The sequence below is a fragment of the Psammomys obesus genome, unplaced genomic scaffold (genome assembly GCF_907164565.1).
Source record: "Psammomys obesus unplaced genomic scaffold, mPsaObe1.curated_primary_1811, whole genome shotgun sequence".
Classification (NCBI taxonomy): Eukaryota; Metazoa; Chordata; class Mammalia; order Rodentia; family Muridae; genus Psammomys; species Psammomys obesus.
The window spans coordinates 8,928,401-8,954,883 of record NW_026596046.1 but is presented as its reverse complement, the minus strand read 5'-3'; the positions used below and the strand labels follow the sequence as shown (position 1 = coordinate 8,954,883).

Below are 26,483 nucleotides of genomic sequence, written 5' to 3'. Positions count from 1 at the left end.
TCAGATGCATAAAGGATGGAGTCTCTGCTCCAGAACACTTGGGGATGGGGAAGAGTTAGACAGCCACAGCAGAATATTGTGGTAGGAAATAACAGACAGGTGGTAGGACTCAGGTGAGGCAGGGCAGTAAAAAAGCCAGTAACACAGAGCAAAGTCACTGCAAGCAAGCATGCAGGCCTGAGCAAGGGTGGCAAGAACACCCACTCTATATTTTAAAGATGTTAGCCACTTTGTCCCTGTGTCCTTCAGTTGGCCTAACTGGCCTTTCTGGTCTCTCCAATGGCAGTAAGCAACCACAGGCTTCGCTGTGACTTTTAGCCTATGATCTCTATGTAGGCAAAGTTTGGGAATTGTTTGTTGCTCTTCTTTTTTGAGTCAGAGTCTTGCTACGTATGGCCCAGGCTGGCCTCAGACTTAAAGATTCAACACACATCACACACACACATACACACATACACACGAAGGCACACATGTACGCTTGCTCTGAGATTATAAGTAACGCACCACAACACACAGCTGTTCGATGAAGCATTTTATGCCTTAGACACACTCATCTGCTGCCTCATAGCCCTGACCGGTGGACACTTCATTCCCTTCCACTGGACACTCTCTTCTTCACAGTGCTAGTGCTTCTTGGACCCTGGGCAAGTGCTGCACTGTTGAACTACATTCCCAGTCCTTTCCTGTATTTTTATAGCCTCAACTAGATACTTACTCATGGAGGTTTGGAGTTGAGGCCAGCAGACATCGTGGTTAGAAGTTTTTTTTAAGATGTTTACAAGTGCAACAACACTTTGAAGCTCCAGCGAGGCAGCTCTGTGTCTGCCTCTTGAACCGGAGCTGACCTCGTGATTGGTGGACCAACAGAGCATGTGACTCGGCTGCACCAAAAAGATGATTCAGTTTCGTTTTTGTTTTGTTTTCTACCTAGTCTTGGGACCTTCGCTTTTCAAGCACTGAAAATGTTGTTATGCAAGAAGCATAATAATGAGATGGCAATGAGGCGCAGGCTGCGGGGAATGACTCTGTTCAGGCATCCCCATCGAACAGCCCCGTGTGAGGGTGGAGCAATGGCTGGCCGGCTTCAAGCACCGGAAGGGGAAGAGCAAGCCTTGTAAAAGCCAGCCTCAGCTACGTGCCAGCCTCTACCTCAGCAAGCCTTTGTTGAGACCATCCAGCTCTTCCCAGTTGACGCTCAGAACCATGACTGATCATGATACAGTGATGGCCAAGTTTTAGGGTGGCATGGCGTGCAGGAAGTTAATAGGACCAGACATACTTGATCGTCAATGAAGATTTATTAAATTTGTTTCAGTAGCAAACAAAGGAAGGCAGCGTTGTCTCTACCTCTTCCTCCTTTTCCGTCTTCGAGTGCACTATGTTATGTCTGTCTTTTCTGTCTGTCTACCTATCTACCTATCTACGTATCTATCATCTGTCTTCAACTACCTACGGTCTTTCTTCAAACATGTATAAAAGGCTGTTTTCTTGTGTGTTTGTGCACAAAGAAACTCAATTAAAAAAAAAAAGTAACGAATCACATTTCCCTGTTCTCTGCAGACTTTATTCCTTCTCTGTGGAGTATCTTTGCATCTTCTGTGTACTTTTTTAGATCATAAAACTAGGAACAAGATACTCTACCCCATGAAGCTCTTGGCCCTGAGGTCACCTCATCTGGAAGGCACTGTTATTTTTGGCCACCTTCAGCCTTTCTTGTCGCTGTTCCACCCATCTGCGGCAGGAGCTCCCACTTCCTTCCCTGGGCTGTCCAGGAGGTCCGAAGATAGCAGCTGCATCAGGAGCCTGGGGAAGACAGCAAGCAGGGTGGTCAGATGAGCCGTCATGAAAACACAGCTTCTGGCCAGGCAGTGTAGGTGGCAAGACACAGACACTGTGGTCTGGAGACCGGCCTGGCTCTAAGTGGGAGTGCCTCACACAATGGTGGCCAAGCAGCTGATAAAGCATGGAGACCCGAAGGACACACAGAAGTTGGGCCCATCAGTTTTCCTCCGTTTTCTGCATGGAAGGGAGTCTGTTCCGTCTGTAGTGTCTCCAGAGGCTTTGATGGAGCATTATGCTACCACAAGCCTACCTGAGCACCTGTCGACAGACCCATGCCCCTGCATAGGCACCCAAAATTCTGGGTGAGCACAGACCTCAGCAGAGGAATGAAGAAGCCACTCCAGGAACTGCAAATACATGGTTAAAACGACACTATGCAGGGTTGGCTGGCTACTCTAGCAACAGGCAAAAGCATGTCACCTCAGGTCAAGGAGAAAGACCTACAGCCCAAAATAGCTGCCCTCTCCAGCTGCCAGAGCATCTAAAATTATACCATTGAAGATTTATTTCTTTGCACATCTCACCTTGGTTGGGGGCAGATCTGGGAAGGGACCCATGAAACATCTTCACATGAAGGTGCAAAAGGCCTGACAGCCGCTCAGAGTTATTCAGGGCAGGGAGAGGAGAGAGGTGTTGAAAGGCCAGGCACTAGGCAAAGGAAGTGCCAGTGAGGGACAGCAAAGGGCAACTTCTCCTATTTCAGAGTTTCACCCTGAAGGAGCCTGGCAGGCAGCTATTTCCTAAAACCAAGACCCAGGCAATTTGCCAGTAAATTCAAACGATGCGTGTAAACAATCCTAATAATTTATTGAGATGCCTTTTAAATACATGATTATGTGGGGCTGTGCATGACTCTACTTCAAATTGCCTCATGGGGAGAGCGTATATTAAGGAGCAATTAAAAAAATCATGAGAGGCTACCGAAGAAAATGATATATGCCTACCGTATTGGAATACAGTGGGGGGAAACTAAAGACAGGTAACTGGGTCAAAATCTGGTTTCCAGGGAGGGATTCACTCAGAAATTCAGGCAAGGATTCTGCCTTCGTATGTAGAAGCTTGGATAACCTGCCCCCAGAAGATTAAGCAGTAAATAAAATAAAAGCAAACAATCGCTGTTTGAAAACCACTTCCAGTGCATGGTGTCAACAAGTAGGAACTTCACGTGATTCCATTTTTGAAATCCTGAAGAAACAGACCACACGCTCAGGAAGATAAGTCTATGGCTGCCCTAAGCTAGCTCCGAGAGTGGGAACTACCAGGGTGCCATTGGTGGGCTTTCAGTAGAGGCAGAAATAACTTAGGAAACTGAGAAAACAATGAAGGGAGAAAAGGATGAATGAAAGACTGGTTGGTGCAGCTGTGGATGTGGCGAATGCCTGAGGTAAATCCTGTGTAAGAACAACCAGTGGCAACAATAACCAGATCCTGGAGCTGCAAGATGTACCTCATTTGGGAAAAATTGGGAAAGTATTTGCCTAGAACGCACAAAGTCATGGCTTCAAAGCCAGCACTGCATAAATGGATGTGGTGATACATACCGGAAGTCCCAGCACTTGAAAGAGGTAGATGAAGTGGGGTCAGGTGTTCAAGGTCATCCCCAGCTATTCAATGAATTTGAGGTCTGTCTGGACTACTCAAGACCTTATCTAAAAACAAAATTTAAAATAAAAATAAAAACCAAAGTTCTACAGCATTTGCATCATTTGAAGGCTTATAAAGAACTTTCAGATAGTGGTACCTAAATATTCAAATCCCCAAGAAAGAGAGAAAAATTAATTTCTTCCTGCTTTTGTGAAGAAGAATGCTTTGGGTGAGAGTAATAAGGTGACCTTCCCAAGGTTACCCAGCTGCTCAGACAGAGCACCTCATGTCTTGCAACTGGACTGTCCCTAGTTAAACCCCTTTGTCTACTCCAACACTCTTGGGAGTTAAGATTAGCATTGGAGAATTTTCCCTCCCAGATCTGTGAGTTACTTATTAGGTGGTCTTCAAAACTAACATGACCTTTCTTAATCATGATTCATTCACATACTCAGTAAATAAAGACAGAGCCATAGATACTTCTAGGCACTAACTTATCTTCATGAGAGGTCATACAGATGACTCAGAGGTGGCTGGGCCCAAAAACCCTCTTTCCAGAAAAACACTCCCTCATCCAAGGACCTTGAAATCTCATGTTCAAGTCCCTTCTATGGCACAGTATGGAACGGCATATAATTTATGCACATGCTTGCATGCACGTTAATCATTTGTAGATTACTTGTAGTACTTAATGCAATGTAAATGCTATGTAAATAATTATCTTGCTACATATTTTAGAGGAAAAAAAAAAAAACAGTAAGAAACCAGGCCTGATAGAAGTTGAGAATATGGATGGTGGATAGTTTTTTTGTTTTGTTTTTTTTTTTTTGGGGGGGTGAAGGGGGTTGTTTTGCTTTGCTTTTACCTGAAATGGCCTCTCATCAATTTACTCACTATTTTACTGCCCATTTCCCTCTCAAGAAAAATCAGGTCCCCCTAAACAATGGCCTAGTCTTATTCAAAGTTGTCTCTCCAAAATTGAAACAGTTCCTATACAAATAGGTACTGGGTAAATATTTACCTAATAAATCACACTTGAGTATCAAGAGAAGCTTTTGGGTCAGTGCCTGCTCTGTGTCCCGGGTAGAATAAAACCACTTAGTCAAATCATCTCACTTAATCACTATTATAAGTGACAAAACAGAAACTAGTGAAAGAAGACGGGCTTTAATAATAGCTAAGAAAAAGCTGGGGAGAGGTAACGCTTTGTCTTTAACCTGTTCCACTTAACGCAAGAACACCGGCCCCACTGGGATGTTAAAAGGCAACACATTTAAAACGAATAAAGGAAATATTTTTAAAGCAGCGTATAATGCACCTTTGGAATTCACTGCTGCAGGATATTATTGAGGGAAATAGTCTAGCAATATTCAAGAAAGGATTAGACATTTATATGAACGGGAACAATATTGGCGGTTACACTAACTAGGTTAAAAAGTTACAAGGCATGTCCGTCCTGGGCTCCAGGGCATAACTGTGCACCAGCTGAAGTGGGGAAGGAATTTCCCCTGTTGGGGGAGCATTGTGTAATTGACCAGATGCATGAATGCTCATATTCTGTAACATAGGCTCAGGCGGAAGTTTCTGGGCTAGACAGCCTAATGACCTCTAATCATGACATAGAGAGAGCACTTGGAGTCTTTGGGGATTTGTACCTGAGAAGTTGTTTGTTGTTGTTTGTTTGTTTTGTTTTGTTTTCAATTTCAGAAAAATGGAAATAGTAAAAATAATTTCTGTCTTCCAGAGGATGAAAATATTCCATGAGATGGAGCCATGGGCTCATTAGAGGCACAGAGGGTAGCAGGGCACTGCCAGAGCCCTGTGCCTCAGAGCCCTTCTGGAGCCTCACACTGGAGCATCACCTGCCCCATTCTTGTGCCATCTAACACTATCGTGTCTTGCACATGTGCACTTATGATATGTGCATTGAACACAACCAGCTTTCTGCAGGGGAACCCACAAAAGCAGCTCTTAACACTGTCCACTCACCCTAATCAGCGTTTGTCTGTCAGAGCCAGCTCTGCTGTGAGGTGCAAGCCTCTGACTATCCGTACAGGGTGCTGCGTGTTCTTTCACTCTCCCGCTGTAAAGCTGGTGGCAGGTAGTAACTGTGAATCAAAATCTGTAAAAACAAAGGATCGCATTAAGCAGAGTACTGAAGGATCAGAGAGATAGCCCATTAGCTAGAGGGCTTGCTACAAAGCCTGATGGACTGAGTTTGGCCCCCAGAACCCACAGGAGAGACCTGACACCGGAAAGTTGTCCTCTGACTACCACATGAACACTGTGGTGTGTGTGTGAGAGAGAGAGACATAAATAAACAAATAAAAATTAAAATGTAAAAGCATGATGTAATTGGAAATACTGAAACTGGCCGGGTAATATGGTGCATGCCCTTAATCTCGGGACGCAGAGGTAGATAGATCTCTGTGACTTTGAGGCTAGCCTGGGCTACAGCGTGAATTCAGGACAGTCAGAGGTGTAAACAGAGAAACCCTTTCTCAGGGGAGGGAGGCGGGAACCTTAATTATTCATTATCATCATTTTACTGCCTTCAGTCATCGAAGGGTAAAATGAGTTCTGAAAAAAAAAACTGTATCTATGCTTGAAGTATTAGAAAAAGGGCCTTCACACTAAACTGTTTCTCCATCTCTCCCCCCTCATATACTATACTAATAGACAGACAGATAGATAGATAGATACACAGACAGACAGATAAACCTTGCAGACCAAATCTTAAAGTAAATAAATAAACCAAAGATGTTATTGATGTGTGTCTTTCTGGAGAAGGAGGCCACAAATTCCGTTAATATTTTCAGATATTTTCTCACACAAAGCAAGTTTTTAAAAACACTGTTCTAGGCCCCAGTTCGAGTCAAAAGTCTCCAGTGGATCTAGCTGCTGTCCTTTCAGAGACCTTTGGACCTGCAATGTAAATGTTGTTCCTTTGGGCCTCCATTAAACTGAAAAAAATATCAATTAGATTGTCTTAGCTGAAGATTATTCACATAGTGCCTATATCTCACCCAGAGGAAAGGCTTTAAACACTGAAGCCTTACTGCTGATAGCATCTTGTTAATTAGTTACAGATAAGCCCTTACAAGTTTGCCTGTTTTCCCTGGATGTAAGCTTTCCTGTTTACTTTTTCACGTGGTTATTATATAATCTTATTATTATCAGATTACAGGTAGCCTCAAAACCATTCTTTAAGATGTGAGTGCTGGGGTTGCAGCTCCAGTTTGCAAACTGCTTGTGTCACATGCCTGAAGCCCTGGGTTCATTCCCCAGGCTTGCATAATGTGGGCATGAGAGTGCGGTGAAGGAATTCCAGCACTCCGTGATGGAGGCTTGAGAATCCAAAGTTTAGGCTCTTCCTTGGCTACATACAGTTTGAGGCCAGTCTAAGACAGAAGAGACCGTGGGATGGGAGGTGGGGAGGAGGAGGTAAGGGAGGTATTTGTTAGTGTAGTTCTTGGGTCTTGTCAGCAGTTCCTAAAACAACCACCTGGGCACATCCATGTCACTGTTCCTCATTAAACAATGAGAATTCGTGTTAATAAGAAAATACAGAAGTAGAAAACAACAAAGAAGAAAGGATGAGAAAGGAAAATCATCAACTTCTTTTTTTTTTTTTAGGTGCATGTCGGCTTTTGTGTGTTCTCTATCTAAGGGGACAAGCATGTAAACCACACAGACTCCTGTTCTTGAGCCCCGTGCCAGCTTTCTCACAGTGTCGCACTACTTCTCTCTCAGAAACAGCTCAGGGGTGGGGAAATGGCTCAGTGGGTAAGAATGCCGCTGAGCAAGGGTGAGGACCTCAGTTCAGTGCAGCAGCACACTTGTAAAAACCCCAGGTGTGGCCTCCCCAGCCTGGAATCCTAGCAGAGGGATTGGGGGTGGGAGAGAGGAAGGACCACTGAAGCTCTTCCTTTCCCTCTCCCTCTTCCTCTCCTTCCTTCCCCTTCCCCCTCTTACCCTCCCCCTAAGCCTTCCCCTTGCCCTCCCCCTCCCCTCTCTCTCCTCCCTTTCTGTCTCCCCCATCCAGCAGTTGCTAACCTTATCAACTCTGGCAGATCAAAGCCAGAGGCGGGAAGGGCAGCCTCCTGGTCTTCCGGGTCTTCTGTTGGGTGTCCAATCTCCCGCATGAAAGTCGTGAGCCCACCATTAACCAGTGGAGAGTGAAGATGGAGCAAGCAGGACCAATCCTAGGAGAAATGGAACCTGGTGAGACCAGCATACACATATTTTCCTGTGAGGTAGAAGAGGCACAGTCTGCATGTGACCACAAGCCGCAGAATGTGAAACCTGAGGAGGTTTCACACCTGAGCACCTGAGCTCCGAAGACATAATCTCGAGAAGCAGTTGGTTTGTGCTGCCTTTCAAGAGCCTTCACTGATACCTGGCTCTGTGGAAAGAAAAGAAAGCGAAAGCACTTTGGTCTTCAGCGCTGAATTTGCTGCCTGGAAAAGAAAGAAAGCAAAGCTTGAAGAAATGAAAATCTTCTGACTTGTGGAAATCAAATCAGTGTGTGTGTGTGTGTGTGTGTGTGTGTGTGTGTGTGTTGTTGTTGTTGTTGTTGTTTTTTCCTCCTTCATTCACCAACGCCCTGCTAAGGCGAGGCCTGCGCATTCACAGACTCTATACAGGCATTGTTCTAGAAGAAACCCAGGCTTCCTGCTCCTTGACACAAAACCCGATTAGAATCTCTTCTGAGTCCTTATGCATGATACAGTTCATTGGGCGGCTCCGTTCGGTCCATCATCAAGAAGGATGATGTGGTGACTGTCCCAGAACCAAATGTTGGCTAACAGCTCGTGAGAATTAGCTTTTCCAGCATGGCGTTCTATCCTGGCTCCTCTGCTCTCACTACACCTACCAAAATGTGTGTCTAGACGCAAGGGAGTTGGTCATGGTGGAAGGAATAAGGACGCCCATGATTTACTACCTAAGTAACCCATACGCCCTCTAGACCTCTGCAGCTGAACCATTCACTGGAGATAATTACACCTACCTAACAGCATTGTCCAGAAATACCAGTCTTCTCACAAGAGAAAAAAAAAAAAAAAAAAAAAAAAAACAAAAAATAAAAAATAAAATAAAAATAAAAAAAAAAAATATATATATATATATATATATATATATATATATATATATATATGTTAAAATCAATTTCTCCTTTCCATCTTCACAGCTCACAAGGTGATTTTTGAAAAAGTCAATCAAGAAAGGAAGGAAAGAAACATATTTTCTTTTCCAACAAGTAAAAGCAATTAAACGTCAAATATTAACTATTCCTGGGAGTAAATTTTTTTAATGGGTTAAAGGCTCAGCCATTATAGACCTCCAATATGTAATTTCTAAGAAAGGACCAGGTAATGTATTTTTTTAATTAAGTGAAAGATAAAATGCTAGAGCAATATATCCCTTCAGAAAGCACTTTTTTTATCCATTTCCAGTGGCTTCCAATTGCATCATGCCTTTTAAGAGGACCAATTTGTTTAACATCACTTTATTTTTTCAACCTTCACATGCGAGAAGCATTGATTTATGATTCTGTTGATTAGAGCAGTGGTGTCTGAAGCAATAATGATTTCAATTATGGAACTTCCACCAGTGTGCTTTATTCTGATTTTGCTCCATTCTCACCACATTTTTATTCACTGAAGAAGGAGGTCTGAGTAGATGATGTAATTTTAAAAAGCCCCTGGACTAATTTAATATGAGGAAGGAATGTCTGGACAGATGGACTGATGTCCCATTTTGGATGATGGGGATGTATTGTATTTTAATATGCTCTGACAAACTCTCAAACAGCTCCCTGGTGAGCCCCTACCTGATATCATTAGGGTTATTTAGTGCTTGGAGCCGACCCAATCCCCACTGGAGGCACAGTGAACTTATAGGAACATGCACACTCCATTCACACCACGCCTAGGGTCATACTTTCTCTTTATGCTGGGCTGGAAGAAGCCATTAAGCTCATGTTTAGATTTTTAGTTTGTTGAGACCAATGAAACAAAGCCAGCACTGTCTTCCAATCCTGAGGACCCCTGGTACTCAGCATGTCATTGCTCTAAATAATAATAATAATAATCAATTACTTATATTTTTTAAAATGTTGAGGAAATTAACTTTGAAGAAAGAAAGTTTTATTTTGGCTTACAGTTACAGTAGCATCTGTCCAACATGATGTGATCTTGTTGCTTTGGGCTTTTGATGACAGAGAACACTATGGTAGAAAGATTTGGCAAAGGAAAACACATACGGAGCCTAAAACCAAAGGAAGATACAGGGTCCGAGTATCCCAAAGCAAGCTTCCACATGACCCAACTTCCTTCCAGTAGGTCTCGCCTCTTAAGTGCACCACAGCTTCTCAAAAACCACATCAGCTGGAGAGCAAGCCATCTGTAACATGGGCCTCAGAGGGACACTCCAGACTCAATACTACAGCAGAGCATTGTCCCATATACAAGCAAGACACTAAAGTGAGCTTGAAGCCATGTACAACAGAATGCCCTCACGCATCAGTGAAGCTTGGGACCTCGAGGAGGGGGTACAGTGAAGACATCCTAAGCACATGCTTGCCAGTCCTTTGGCTATCAAGCTCTTAAGAGAACACACTTGAAGTCATTAAAATTTCTCCAGGAATCTTCTACAGGGAGGAGAAGAAGAAGGTTAAGAGCCTGGTGTCAGGGCTGGAGAGATGGCTCAGTGGTTAAGTGCACTGACTGTTCTTCCAGAGGTCCTGAGTTCTAGTCCCAGCAACCATATGGTAGCTCACAGCTATCTGTAATGGAATTTGATTTCCTCTTCTGGTGTGCATGAAAACAGAGCATTCATAAAATAAATAAATATTTTTTTAAAAAAGGGTCAGATGAAAGGGGAGGAGGTCCTTCCCTATCAGTGGACTTGGAAAGGGGCAGGGAGGAGATGAGGGAGGGAAGGAGGGAGGGTGGGACTGGGAGGAAATGAGGGAGCAGGATACAGCTGGGATACAAAGTTAATAAACTGTAACTAATATTTAAAAAAAAAAAATAGCCTGGTGTCAACCAGACAAGTAGCATGTCTCCCCAAAGAGACTACATCTTTGCAGACCATCTTACAAAAAGAACTGGGGCCAAAATGAGGATCACAGGCAGCCCCTTGTCTTGACCAGGACTGATCAATCATACACACCTCCTGCCTTCTACCTAAACCTAAATCTCATGGCAGGACCTCAGAGATGGGCTTAGGGTTCCCCTCTTTGTTCTTCTCCTAGTGTGACATCAAACAAATCTCTTTCTATTTTACTTCCCTATTAAATTGTCTTTTGAATTGTTGAGGATGAGTGGTTGATCTTGGTTTGTTAAGGGCTTCTAGCACCTGGAATCTGACCCTAACTCCAGGAATGAAGCCAGTCACATTTTTTTTTTTTTTAAGACAGAGTCTCACTGTATACTGTATAGCCTAGACTAGTCTCAAATTATGTAACCTAGGCTGGCCTCAATCTCCCAATCCTCCTGCCTCAGCCACCCTAAAACTTAGAGTGCAGACATGCACCATTATTCCTAGCCCACCATTCCCACTTAGTAAAGGTGTCATCCAGTGAAGAAGTAGTTTCTAAATAAGAGCAGCTATTCCTGCATTCCAGGCAATTGTCATCACAGGGATCTGTGAATCACAGGGCCACACTCTCAGATATTTCGAAGAGAAGGAGAAATTTAGAGTGTTATGTGGTCAACGTCTCTCTGTTTTTCAGCGTTAGAACCACACTCACCAAATGCAGCCTGCCTCCGCCGTTGTCGGTGGGCAAGTGGCCATTCCGTCCAGCTATTGGGAGGATGCACACAGCTAGACATCACATTCCGCAACTTTAGCAAAAACTTAACAATGTGGAGCAGGAGCAAGAGTGTGTAGGAGCACGCGCTTCACAAGCAGAAGGACCTATAGCCCCAGTGCTGTGGGGGACAGAAAGGGAGTGGGTGGGGCTTGGCAACTGCCCGCCTAGCCCCACATTCAGTGAGAGACCCAGTCTCAAATGGTAGAACATGACACCCAAAGTCCTGCTTTGTCCTCTGTTTCTGCACACACATGTGCGTATACATCACACACACACACAAACACACACACACACACACACACACACACACAACAAAGTATTTTTCATCTTCTGTTCCAAAAACAGTTAAGGAGACTGTTACACACCAAAAAATAGGTGCTAGACACTGAGGGTATGAAAAAAAAAAATACAATGCCCACCTGTAAGAGGCTGGCATTTATACCTATATGAATTATAAAGGATTTTAGGGTTTAAAAAAAAATTTTAAAAAAAAGTGCCACCTAACATTGAATCCAAATCTATCACATTTACTTACAGGTAAATGTGATAGATTTGTTCCTGTGCTCAGATTTGAAGCTCCATTTTAGTTTGAGAACTGCTCCTGTGACTGCCAAAGTCTGTGTAGGACACACTGCCATTATCGTCTCCACTAACAACCGGATGGTAAACTTCCAGTCATACCATGATAAAGTTTTTCTTCGTCAAATCAATGCAACAGGTTTCTTAAATTAAGCACTGGTGTTACTAGGCCTTCCCATGACTTAAACCTAGTTCTTAATATCAGTGATCTTATGCTGCTTTCGTTTTTTATGAGAGCTGGCCAGCCAGTGCTGTATGCATTAATATTCCTGGAAAATCATCTTAATATTTTTTTTTCAAATGAATGAATAGAATCCCAAATGAATAGAATCCCGAAGACACAAATAAAAGCATTCAAGGCCTAGCCACTGAGTTTGCAACTTAGTGCTTGAAATATTATATCCGGAAGTTGCTTCTTGGAAAAAAGATCATATCACAGTTAAGATTCCTTCATGTTAAGCTCCATGATTATTTCTCAGAATCTTTCTTGAAACACCTCAAAGTACTTCCCCTGGATTACATGTGTGCTCACCCCATCTTTTTTTTTTCCTTGCAAATTTATTCATTACTTCCTCTGAGGCCATTACCTAAAGGCAAAGCTCTCAAACATCACCACCATGTGTAGGATTTGGAAAAGCCAATGCAGGTGGTCTCTGCTGGGCTGATTTGAACACAACATTCCATTCGTCTTCTACCTTAACAACAACCAATGACAAGAAATCTCATTTCCTTCTTCACATAACATTGCCAGCAACACCTTGGCATATAGCTCCCTATCATTACTTTCCTTTTACCCATCCACCTAAAACCCTTGTGACCATCTCCCCAGAGCCATTCATTCAGTCATCAGTTACATACTCTACCTGCTCTGGGTGTTGGCAATTGTCTGGGTGCTGGAGAGAGCATCTAAGTCTTTTGGCTTGATTTACACTGACGATCCTTCTTATAGGATCACTGGCTTCCTTAAAAGTAAGTTTCTTTGATAAATCTTCTCCTGGGCCTTTACGTGAAAAAGGAAGGAAAAAAAAAAAAAGATTGAGAAAGAAGTGACTTGCCCAGGTGTACAGCTCTTCCCTGTAATTTGTGATTCAGTGTTCTCTTTTTATCTCATGGCCATTTCTTACAACAGTTCATAGCTTCATTAGATTTCTATTGCTGTGATAAAACACCATGACCAAAGCAACTTGGGGGGTAGGGAGAGAGGAAGGTTAATTGGTTTATGTGTCCCAGTCACAGCTTGTGAGTCTGAGAGGAGTCTGAGCAAGAACTCAAGGCAGGAACCTAGAGGCAGGAACTGAAGCAGAGGTCATGGAGGAGTGCTGTGTTACTGGCTTGCTGCTTTACCTGTATGTACGTATGTACACATTGTATATGCCTGGTGTCTGGGGAGGTCAGTAGAGGGCAATGGATGCCCTGGAACTGGATTTACAGATGTCTGTGAGCCACCATGTGAGACACAGAAGTTGTACCGGGGTCCTCTGCAAGAGCAACGAGTTCACTAAACTTTAGAGCCATCTCTCCAGCCTGTCAGGTTGATATATATATATATATATATATATATATATATATATATATATATATATATATATATATATATATACAGCTCAGGACCAGTTACCTAGAGGTGGTACCACCCACAATGGGCTGGGCCCTCCCACATTAATCATTAATCAAGAAAATGCCCTAAAAACCTGCATACAAGCCAATCTGATGGAGGAATGTTTTCCAAATGAAGTTCCTTCTTCCATAATGACCATAGCTTGAAGATACAGTTCTTAAACTAAAATTTTACCTCAGATTTATCTTCAATATAGATTTACTTCAGGTTGGACCTCTGTAAGTCAAAATCCAAGGTCTGGGCTGCTCCAAACGCCAAAACTTTTTGAGTCCTGATGTGATGCCTACAAGTGGAAAATCCTACACTTAATTTCATGTGACAAGTCACAAATAAAATGCAGCTGCACTAAATGTACAGCTCAAGGCATACGGCACACAAACCTAGCCACCTTTGGACTTGAGTCCCACCCCCAACACAGCTCATTATGTGTGCACAAACGCCCCAAAACAAAAATAAAACATGGGACAGTTTCTTTACCCAGAATGTCACACAAAGACTGCTCAATGACTTTGAAGCCTTAATGAAAGTTTGTTTTGGGTGAATCCCTGATCACCCCCAGGGACTGAAGAACAAACAAGAACCATCTGATGTAGATCCCATCACCTGCAAAGGGTTCTTCCCCATGGGCCACTATACAGACCAACCAGAGCCAGAGCCAGCGAATACATTCATCTGAACTCCTTGCCATCCAGAGAGCTGGTCTGGCTAGTTTTCACTACAGGTAGACCTAGAACCTGTTAACTTTGAAGATGTTCTTATCTAATATATAATATGAGTGACGGGAGGGCCTGATCTATCGCCTACAGGAAAATACTTCCTGAGTTGTCCTTCAGGTAAGTTAATTTGTCACTGTAGCCTGCTTTGAAGCTCCATTTGTATTTCAGAACTAGTCCTGTAAAAATCAAAACTCACACAGGGTACATTTCCATGAAAACCTCTAACAGCAGTGGGCACTGGTGTCCTGGGCCCCAGAAATGAGACACATCTGTATAAAATTGAGTGAGTCCAAGTTGCTGGTGCGATGCACCACTGTCACTGTAGACACTGGCGTTTACATAGCCTACACATCCATACCCTGATACTCAGAGATGCATTTGAAATACTACCTACGGTCTACGTCTATTCACAGTACCCTTGTAGACCAATAGTGTTTAATAATCTGAGCTGAGGCCATAAGTGGTAACCAAACCCATTAAAGAAGAAGTTAGGGGTGTTATTTTGTTTTGTTTTGTTTTGTTTTGTTTTGTTTTGTTTTTCTAATGTGGTCTTCCAGGAAGGTGCCTCTGGACATAACTACAGAAAATTAACACAATAAGTAAAGCATTATAGAACAGCTATTAACTGATTACACTAATAAAAACCAAATGGGGGCCTCAAGCCTGCCCCTTTGGGAAAGCAGCACAGATAAAATAAACAAGGTACAATACGGAGTAAGGGATAATTAATTTTAACCAATAATAATAACACAGTTACCTCCCACCATGTTAAAAAAAATACAGACTTTGATCTTTGTGTGGAGAAAGATAGAAAAAAGTTCACACCCTTTTTCCTTAGGATCTAAGTTTCATACCAATAAGAGTGTTTCCCTAGGCTCACAAATTGGAGAAATTAAGGAGTGCTGACAAGTTTCTTAAACACTAGGCACACAGGCACAGTGATTTAATATGCCGCACTACCAAAATGTCTTCCTCAGAGAAAAGCAGGGTCTCTGCAAGCAGGGTGAAACAGCAAGTTAGGCTCAAGGAAAACTGACAGGAAGAAGAGGGGGAAATAAAACTAACAGTTCCTCCTATGTTGGGCAGAAGTCCAACCCTCACGACATCTCTTCCTTTTGCCTAAATCATAAAATTCTTGAGTGTATGTGCAATCGGCTCTACGAAGAGAAAGTCATGGTGGAGAAGGGCCTTTATTTTCTATTTCTTTTCTAAAATAACACCCATTACCTGACTTCAAATCTAATAGTCCTAACAGTTACTGTTGTGTGTGCTGTATGACATGTGTCAAACTAAATGCTTAATTGGAGTTGTTGCTAATTCTGGCATTATCCCACAGATTTGTAGGTGAAGACATTCAGGCAGAGAGTGACACAATGACATACTTAAGGTCCCACCATCATTAGGCCCAACCCACTCAGGAGGCATCCGCCAGCCTGCCTTGACACAGGCATCCCAGTTTTCTCAGGAGTCGTCTTTATTTCCCTCGATATCTTCTCACTTATTGTTTTAACCAATCTAAACTCATGTAACCAAATCCTTTTGCATGGCATATGCAAAATTCTGGGTTATTTTTACTTCCCACTGGCAAAAAGTCAGCAAATTCAAATGAAATGATAATTTTCTATGTGAGAAAATAGTTTAGCATTTTCTTAAAATGTGAAAATATAAAATCTTATGCAAGACACTAACTTTTCAGTTGGCAGAAAATAGCCTGGTGGTTTCACATGAGATGAAACAAGAGCAGCTCAGATCTTGACTGTCTGAGAACTAAAGGAGAGTTCTACTGCCAGGGAACAATGGGTACTAGGCATGAAAAGAAGAATAGATGAATATGCAAGGGATGCCTGCATTTACAGAGAACACTCAAGTATAAAAAGGGTCACACTTATTCAATATTTAGAAAAAATGACCTAGGAGGCAGCCAGTGTGAGGGCCAACAAACAGAAGGCCCAGGGAGGGAGATTTAAAGTTAAATGGGGGAAAAATATCCACACACGAGAGCTGACCAAAAGCATATTGTGTTTCTGTCTGCATTCTTGCTAGCAAAACGTTAGAGGCACCTCCAAAAAGGAGTGCTTTAAATAGCTTGGAGGTTCTGGCCTTGAAGTAAGACAGAAAAAAAAAAAGAAAGAAAGAAAGAAAGAAAGAAAGAAAGAAAGAAAGAAAGAAAGAAAGAAAGAAAGATTTTTAAGGAGTACAAGAACAGAAAAATCACTTGTCTACGGTGATAATGTTATCTATCTAGATAACTCAAAAAAAACCAAAATTAACTAATTATTTGATTAAGGAATCAGTCAAATGGTAAATGCAACAGAAAATGTATAAACAGACAACTTTTCCCAGAAAACAGTGATTAAATATAACAGAAAAATGACATGCAGAAAAGCACTGCAAGTGACACTTTCAGAAAAAGAACAAGAACAAGGAGAACAAGAAGAAACTCCAAATGTATAGAAGGTTACACAAAAAGATAAATGAGAATGCATGCGTGTTTCTGCATGAGATAACTCAAAATTAGAAATCTTAGCTTGCCAACATGAATGTACAAATACATTCTCTCATATTTCGAATGTACCAAGGTGTTAAAGAGTAACACACGAGGGCTCAGCTCTTTGGAAACTATTCAATGAGAAAAAACTTGCCAGGTAGGAAAGGGTACTTAACAAAAAGGGAAGTGCTGGGGGAACGTGAAGATGAAAAGATTACAAAAGAAAATATAAGGATGCAGAGAGAGGGCCGCTAGCATACAGCTCTTAGAGAAGTAGCTTTATTAAGTGAATTCTTACCACAAGGACCAAAACAAACTCCAGAGAAGTGACTTTCGTGGTTCCCAAAGTGGGGAGGGTGCTATTTTAAAAGCCCTAGAAGAAAAAGCAGGTTCACATGACCTCACCCTGAGACACACAGAGCCTAGTCAGCTGAAAAAGCAGAGAAGAGAGGAGAGCAGAAGGCAGTTAACATCTGCAGTCATGAATGTACATAAGTGTCTCAACACCTAAAAGCTCAGACAGAAAAAGTGTCCCCAATATCAGATAGTGAAGGGGTTAATAAATTTAAGATTGAGTAATTGATATGATCGATTGGTTGATTGTTTTGAGACCTGGAACTGATTGTCTGCCAGGCTGGCCTTGAATCCTGAGCAAGCTTCCCACCTCAGCCTCCTGAGCCCTGGGATTACACATTAATGTTAGATATCAATAATAAACCCAAGACTGCATTTTTAAATGTGTGATTTAAAACCAACAAATCACTCTGTAGAACTTCTAGACAAAGTTAAGTAAATAAAAGAAGTCTCAGAGCACAGAAATCACTATGCCTGTACAAAGCAGGGCAAAAAACCAAGGAATGTAAAGAAAACTGGGAACAGCAGTGTGCAGTGCAATGGTGAAACTAATGTAAGAGGGCTGCTGAAAGTTCTAGACCAGCCTGGGCCTCGAACTGATTCTAAGCCAGTTCGAGCTATACTTTGAGATAGTCTTTGATAAAAAGATCTATATTCCTATTAACTGTGAAATGATAAATTAGGCATACATCTTTCAGAGGGTAACTCTGCAAATGTTTAGGAAGGAAGAAAGAGAGGGAGGCAAGAAGGGAGGGAGGGAGGAGGAAGGGAGGGAGGCAAGAAGGGAGGGAGGGAGGAAGGAAGGAAGGAAGGAAGGGAAGAAGGAAAAAAGCTCTCACCTGGGAGTCTCAGCTATAGCAATATATCGAGAGGAAATGGAGATACAAGATTTTACAAGAAAACAATTACAAATGACATAACTGGGGCAATGATAGAATGCTCTTCTAGCATCAGAAAGTCCCTGGTTCAATTCCCAGCACCACAATTAAATGATGTAACTACCCAGACCAAAAAGTTACAGGACCTATGTACAGAGATATAACGGTGACATAAAAACCTGTTTAAAACTGTTTTATCAATATGGGCAAATCTTCATTACAGCTTAAAAAAAAAAAAAAGAAAGAGTAGTTAACAGATCAATGGACTATACATGGAGCCTCAATTTCATTTTTTTTTTAAACATACAAATTTGCTGGGTGAGGATACTGCACAACTTTAATCCTAGCATTCTAGGCGGAGACAAGCAGATCTCCTTGAGTTTGAAACTAGCCTGATTTACAGAGGGGGTTCCAGGATACACAGAGAAGCCCTGTCTGGAAAAAACAAACAAAAGAAACAAAAACTACAAATTCACTTTTTACAAAAAGGAAGCTGGATGAGTGGGGTGGTGTACATTGGTAATCCTAACATTCGGGAGGTGGGAGGCAGGAGGTTGAGGAGGCTCAGGGTCACTCCCAGGGATATAGTGAGTTCAAGGTCAACCTGGCTTACAGGAGACCTTGTCTTAGGAAAAGACAGTAGAAGGAAATGGTCAGTCTGCATTTGTCAACGTGTTAGTGTTAGCAGAAACTACACCATAGAGGCAGAGTCAGAGGTGACTTGGGTTATATCATCATGTTTTCCATAAATTCTAAATTCTCCCAGCAACCCAGAGAGCAATACTTGTTCCTCCTGGCTTGTCTGAAGAGTATCAGCAGAAGGGAACAGCATGGAGAAGGTGCTGGAAAGGAAGAAGGAGGATCATGGACCACCTCAAGCCTTCTCACTCTGTGCCTCCCTTATTCCGATTTATCTTCTTTCTTTTTCATCTGTTCTCAGAACGTTTGCAGTCTCCGCACCATTTTATTGGCTCCTCCTGTGAGTGACAGGCCAGAGTGTCCCAAGAATCCTTAATGTATTTTGTGTCAGGGGCCTGTGGGTCAGTAAGGTTATTAATAAACAGCGCCTCCTGTTCTAATTTTGGTCCCTCCTCTCCACCATGCCTCCCCTGCTGTCCTGCTTTTCCTTTCATTTCTCTTGTCTGACCCTTTTCCCCTCCTCCCTGACACAAAGCATTCAGGCTTCATTTTAGCTCAACCTCTGGCATTTTTCCCATAACGCTTTTTCGATGTTGCTGGTCCTGTTACGTTTTCATGGAGAATTTAATTTTTAAGAAAATGTCTGGTGTCCTAAATCAATTTGACGCAGCCAGTAAAGTCCTGTGATATTACATACAAGCAGGAGATAATGAAGGCCTACCCAAAATTGGGACAAAAACTGAACAAAAAGCAGGAGGGTACCTTGTTTTTCTTAACTTTCTTTTAGATTAGATGCATGAATTCAGTCAGAACTTGAGAGGCTGGGTAAACATGAATACGTGTGAGCTGGAAGACAGAATACAGGTCTATTTTAATATTTTTCTGCTTGGTTGATAATATCTAAATAATAAACTTAGTGTTATATGTGTAAACTCTGAGCTTGGCATTAGTTAGCATTACACGGATAGGAATCGCCTTAGGTTTGAATTAAGTACATCAATTTTATCTTCTTTTTAGAGACTGATTGATTTCCTGGATTCATGTTCACAGTAAAACCTGCTTTTTCTTTCTTTCTTTCTTTCTTTTTTTTAAAGCACATTTAATTTATTTTGTGACTGTGGGATGAGAGGGGCATTAATGCCACGCACATTCATGGGAAGGTAAGAGGACAATTTGCAGGGGTTGGTTCTCTCCTTCCACCGTGTGGATCCTGGAGACTGAAGTCCGGACATTAGGCTTAGTGGCTTCACCTGATGAACCATCATGCTGGCCCAAATTGTTCTATTTCTAATGAATTTATTATAGGAACAGAAATTGCTACATCGCGATCACCAATTTCTCTCTCTCTCTCTCTCTCCCTCACACACATACCACACACCCTGTAAGTGCTCTCTGAAAGCATCCTAATTTTAGTTGTTACTTTCTTCTTTAAAAGAAGTACATAGTTGTATCTATGAAGAGAGCTCTCAGGGCATTACATGTACCAGTTTCCCATAACAATGATAAAGCAGTGCTTTCATATAGAAAACTATGCAAAAAGCCCATGATTCTATGCTGAATTATCCATATTTTTCAAAGTAACTAATTGCACTTTTTCAGACTCAAGAACACATCAGTTTTTTAGAATGTGACTAGACTATCTTTTGTACATTTTCATTCAGAGTGGTGCAATTTTTTAACATGTGATTAATCTGATTCCAAACCAAGGTACTCATATTGTCAACTCTCTTTTGGTTTGTTTTTAATGAAGAAAGCACAAGTCTAAAGAGGAGTAATATAGTTTTTGATATTTAAACTAATTATCATGAAACAGACTAGTTTAGCAACATCCAAAGAATTACTCCTGATTTTTGGTCTCGCCAAAACTGAAGGCGGAAAAAAGTTGCATGTGAACTTTTAAGTTAATAATTGCTCTTTCAGTGTGTGTGTGTGTGTGTGTGTGTGTGTGTGTGTGTGTGTGTGTGTGTTGGTTTTGTTTGTTGTTTAAATACTGGGTCTCACTATGTAGCTCTGGCTATCCTGAAACTCATTATGTAGACCAGGGTGGCCTCAAACTCACAGGCATCCACCTGCCTCTGCCTCCTGAGTGCAGGGACTAAGCACATCACCAGTCCTAGCTATGTGGTTTGTTTTGTTACTTTGTTGTGTTTTCTGAAACAAGGTCTCACTATGTTACTCACTGTGATATTCCTGCCTCAGGCTCCCAATTGCTCCCATTACAGGTATGTGGCCCCTTGTTTAGCTGTGTTTCCCTTAGTATCCACAGATCTGAAGGAGTATCAAGTCAGGATGTAGAAGGAAGCCTGTAGCCACTCATCAAAGTGTGTCCTTTCCTCTGAGGGCTTCCACACAGTGCAACCATGAATAAGTTATTGTCAGCCTTTGAATACAGATGAGAAAAACAGGGCTTCCAGAGGTCAAGCAACATCTCTAAGATATATAATTATCATGGTACAAAGCAGGAATTGAAACCCAGGCTCTGTTTGTCAAAATACCACTTTCCATGGTCAGGAATAAATGGGAATTGAATGCTTACAGCCTGGAGGGCTACAACGCCAAGGGCTTAGGAGAACATCCTGATATTATTGCAGCCGAGGCTTGAGGTCAGTAATACCTGGTCGCTTTGATATGATTTGAGGCCCTAAAAAAGTTTGTAGGAATTACATTGGGAACCACTATGACTCACTTCAGGGTGAGAATTTATATACACTATATATGTCCCAAAGCAATACGGTGTTTGCAGGCTTTGTGTTTTTGTTATATGGAATAAGGAAAAAAAAAAACATAATTGTTTCTCAGGTGCCTTTTTACATTTATATTTATATAGATAAATAAGTGGTTTAAAGAAAGATCACCTGTAGGGAATTGCCCCCCCCCCCTTCACCTAATAAGCTAGGCTGCAAAGTATGGTCTCACCACATGGTAGACCTTATCTTTTAATGCCCACTCTGTTTCAGCTGCTTCCAATACTAGCCTGCGGGCCACTCATGGTGGGACAAGGATGAGGAGGGGGGTGAGTCTCTGACTACAGTTTTTAATGCTCCAGGGATAAAATTTCTTATGAAACCTGGCAGCCTTTTTGTTCTTCTCTAGCCTTTTTAACACACAGCCAGGTCTCTCTGTCTAGCCGGGCCTGCTGTGGTCACGACTGAACTGAGCTAAATTTATGCTGCTGAGAACTCCCCTTGAAGTACCTCCATGGCACAGACGGTGGGAGTCGTGTGTATATAAGCACAGAAGATCTTGGCCTGCCGAGGGTAATAGCATCTCTGCCCTTGGAGATTATGGGTATAATATGGGCGAGTGTAATGGATAGGGCAGTGTGTGTACAAATTTTAAATGACTTGCTACACCCCTTTCAGATGGTGGCTGTCAAAAGTATTAGCTAGCACACTGCACACACAACAAGGCTGGATCATATTACCTGTGTTCTCTGCTCCCACAGAAAAGCTCCTCCCATACCCTACAGCAGGTGCCTGCATCAGCGGCCCCTATAGAACACGTACAAATAAAGAAAGAAAGAAAAGGCTGGTGCGTTTCATTCTCTGAGCTCCACTGTACTAATAAAGAAATAGGGAAATACCCAAGCTGTCTAAGTTAGCATGGACCGGGGTTCAAAGAGAACCACCTACTAAAAAAAAAGTCTCCAAAGGACTGACATTCCTAGCCTGATGAGAACTTGTTTTAACATACAGCAGTGAAACACGGGGAGAATTATACTTCCTGTACTTACTCAGGAAGGCCCAGTGCTGGTGTCTGTGGAAAGAGAGGACTGTGCAGAGAAGTCCACACAGTAGATGACTTTTAGGACAGTTCTCTTCCCGGTCTTCCTATGACCGGGAAATGTACAGACGGTTAAGCAAAACAAAGATCTATGAAATACAACCATTCTCATTTAGGTCTTTTGTGTGTGTGTGTGTGTGTTGAAAATATCTAGATTTTATTTTGTTTTGTTTTATTATTTTCTTTTATTTTGCTCAGCCTCCTAGAGGCGCAGCCTAAGTGCTCATGTGCATGTGTTATAGTCCGTGTATGGATGCCTGAAAACAACCCACAGGAATCTGTTCTCTCCTTTCACCATGTTGGTCCCAGGGAGGAAACTCAGCTCATTGGGCTTGGCAGTTTTTACCTACTTAGCTGTCTGTCTGACCCAAGATTTCTTTCTTCCTTTTTTATAACTTATTAAATATCTGTTAACATCAGTAACTACAGAGTTGATTATATTACCTGTTATTACCGCTATAGAAATATATTGTTGGAATAATGACAACACAAGATAGGGCTATAAACAAGACTTTGCCTTCATTCTTAGGAACCAGCCTCAATTTATCATATCTCTATCAATAAATAGTGCTAGTCCTGTCTGAGGCACTAATATAAGTGCTTTGCATATGTTAATTCATTTAGTCATTAGAATACTGTCACAAAGGTAGCATGAGGTAGTGCTACTAGAACCTCCATTTTACAGATGAGAAACTGAGGCTCACATAAATTGAGCCGCTCACACTGCCCTGCATATTGGCAAGCTCAGGACTTAAATCCAGGCAAATCTCACGCTGGAGATAATTCAGTTAACCACTCCTTAAGAGCTGTCAGAACAAATATGCACTTATTCTCACCACAGTAACCCTGGAAACTCCAGAAACCCTGATACGGTCAAAATTTAGTTCAGTGAGCGAGTAAAACAATGGGAGAGGAAAAAAAAAAAAAACAATAGTTCAGTCTGTAAAGCAACAAAATATGGGAGTGACGGGTTCTAAGAGCTCCCAAAAATCCAAAGCGAAATGAAATTTAATGGGGATAAACATGAAACATTCTTAAAAGCATTAAATCCCCTGTACATACCTAAGATGGCTGACATCTGACTCTGGGATATGGGGGTTCTTCCCCTTGAGGGGCTCTGTTTAAAGCTAGTAACAGGATACTGTCTGTGACAGTCACAGAAGTTCTGAGTGTTTTATTTGTTTCAAGAGACTTCTTAGGATACTCTGGCAAACCAGGCCAACTCAGAAAAGTCCTTGTCTTGTGGGGATCTAGGAAATAGATCCAGGAAAATGAATGTAGTGGGTTAGGGAGTGTGTCCGTTATCTTTAAATACTGAAATTTTTCCTTTAGGGTAAAAATGATGCCTCTGAGGACAGAATCCAGCCCAATGTGATTTCTACTCCTGTATATACTCAATCAGAGCAATCAATAAAGCTTTTAAATCTTTTAAAGAATGGTGGCTGTGGGAGAGCAAGCTTTCCACTTTATCTCCCTAGCGGCCATGGCCCAGGCCTTCACACATGCACGTTACTTGCTTAGAATTTGAAATTCACAAAATCTACCTTCCTTTCCTTGAACAGCTGTCCATCTCCTAAATGCTGGCTTCAGCAGGAGCCTGAAACAATGTCCCCAGAGCCTCTTCCCACAGGTCCACACCTTCTTATTTCTGCTGTAGAACCTGAAATGCAAACAGAAAACATTATTTAAAGTTTATCTGTTTCACGGTAGAGGAATACCAGCATGCCGATTTAGAGTGAAGAACTCTAGTTGTAATCTCTAGTGCCACACGGAACTCCTGCTCACATCAGAATAAGCACGTTGACATGATCCACCTTAACATCATCACCACACAACTTAGTCCTAACCTTATTCTGGGAAATTGTTCTCATCCCCAGTGGATATGCTATCATTTAGCTGAGAGCTTACTATCATTTCTAAGTTAATTTGGAAGCTAATTGTGAATGTCATGGGCTCTGACATTGCAGAAAATGGTAAATTGTTGAGATAAGCCAGGATCAGAAAAATCCAACATGGAAGAAGTTGGGTTTTTGTGACCAGTTCTATGTTGGGCTGGAGTGGCACGATCTTAGTTGCCTTCAGCGTCACTGGATGATGGGACCAAAATGCCTCTGAGAGTCCACATCACAGCTTCAATCTAAGCTCCATATTTCAGGTGTCCTTTTTTGATGTTTTAAATTATGTATAGGCATGTGTGTTTGTGTGAGCGTACACATGGGTTCAAGTGCCTGTGGAGGTACCTCCTGGAGCTAGAGTTACAGGCAGTTGTGAGCTCCACACAAGGCACTAAACTTGGGTTCCTAACAGAGCGAAATGCTCTCTTAATCACTAAACTATCCCTCCATACCTCATCTAAGTCCTTCTTTAGGGAATTTCAGAGAGCTGGGGAGACGAATCAGCAGAAGAAATTGCTAGCAGTGCAAGCTTGACTATCTAATTTCAATCCCCAAATGAAAAGCTGTGCACACATCTGTAATCCAAGCACTCTTACCAGAAGATGGGAAGCTGAGACAGGGAAATCACCTAGAAGCCATACTGCCAGAAGTGCATAATGTAGTAACAGAAATGACAGAGATCCTGATCAATGAGGTGGAAGGTGAGAACTTATCCCAGAAACACCTATGGTGTTCTCTCAGTCTCTGTCTCTGTCTCTATCTCTGTCTGTCTCTCTCTCTTTCTCTTCCTCTGTCTCTCTCTCTCTCTCTCACACACACACACAATTTGAGACAAGGTCACATTATGTAGCCATGGCTTGCCTGGAACTTGCTGTGTAAACTAGACAGGCTCTGATATAACAGTTTTGTCTGCCTCTGCCTCCCAAATGCTAGGATTGAAGGTGTGCCTGGAACACAAAATAAAAATATTAAACATCAGCAGAAAAGCTACTGACTGACTGACTGACTGTTTGTTTGTTTGTTTTTCAATACAATGTTTCTCTGTGTAGCCTTAGCTGTCCTAACCTAGATTAGTAGACCAGAACGGCCTTGAACTCATAGAGATCCACCTGCCTCTTCCTCCCCAAATGCTAGGACTACAGGCATGTGCTACTGAACCAGGCTAAGGAAGATTTTTTTTTAAGAAAAGAGAGAAAAAGAGAGAGGGAGAGAACTTAAGAAAGAAGAAGCCAGCCCCTACCTGTGGTTCTTTTCAATTTATCAATCTACCAGTAGTACTTGGTGTGGTCTTGTGTAAAATCTTGCATGCAGGCATTCATTCTGACCACAGGAAAAACTGCCAGTCTCCTCACCCCTGCTATAATTGGCAGGCCTGCTCTTCTGGGATGGATGCCTCCCATTCTTCATGCTTCTTCACCTCTGTGGACATTTCAGCAAGCAAGGTCAAGCCACTCTCCTCAGGATTACATTAAAAAAAAAAAAAAAAAAAAAAGATAATTACCTTCAAACAATTTTGAAATTGCCAAAGTTCTGAAAAATGAGTACAGTTTGTCCTCTGACAGGAGAGGAACTTGCATCCCAATCTCATAGTTTAACCTTTGTAAACTTCAAAGTTTAGACCAAATGTTCTAGATGCTTCTAATTAAGTCAAGATACCTGTAATTTCCAGGCACTGTGCTATGCACCCTTAGCCTGAGCTCTTGGGAGTCAGAGGCAGGCGTAGCTCTGTGAGTTCAAAGTCAACCTGGTCTACATAGTAAGTTCTAGGTGAGCCAATGCCACCTAGGGATTCCTTGTCTTGAAAAAAATAAATAAATAAATAAATAAAATTATAAAATAAAAGCTCTGAATTTGCTACCTGTTTCTAAAACCCCTCTCATTGGCACAGTTTTTATGGTGTTAACCTCACTATATTCCCTTGGCCACTGACTAACCCCAAACCAAAGTTAAATCAAAGTGTTGTAGTAATTAAACAGGAGATGGCAGAGAACTGTTACTTCCTGATTTCTTGTGCAAAAAAAAATCTTTTTTGAGGAACATACACCTGAAAAACAACATCCTGACACAATACTCAGGGTCAGAAGTTGCTCTGAGTGATGAAAATCCATGTCTTCACTGCAGGGGATCTCTGAGTCAACTCTTTTACCTGGAAGACTGTTCTGTGTCCTACTTGCTTTGGATGTCTTGGGCAAGTGACAACAGGTCCTTCTCTCTGCTCTTCTCTGGCTTGGACACACAGGTCAAGAGGGAAGTCAACATTAAGCTGAAATGCCTGCTTGTGGACCAGA

The 26,483-nt window shown here is 42.0% G+C and overlaps 1 long non-coding RNA gene across 2 annotated transcripts; it reads right to left on the bottom strand.

The window, feature by feature from the left end:
- Positions 1 to 1,290: 1,290 nt before the first annotated feature.
- LOC129688509 (uncharacterized) lies at positions 1,291 to 25,686 on the bottom strand. Of its 2 annotated transcripts, XR_008721951.1 has the most exons (9): positions 25,548 to 25,686; positions 23,845 to 23,960; positions 19,280 to 19,363; positions 13,617 to 13,725; positions 12,688 to 12,824; positions 7,483 to 7,631; positions 5,416 to 5,548; positions 3,384 to 3,491; positions 1,291 to 1,803 (listed from the first exon to the last, which is right to left on the bottom strand). It is a non-coding gene; the product is annotated as an uncharacterized LOC129688509 (long non-coding RNA). The 2 variants fall into 2 exon arrangements; XR_008721952.1 differs by lacking the exon at positions 19,280 to 19,363.
- Positions 25,687 to 26,483: the final 797 nt, after the last annotated feature.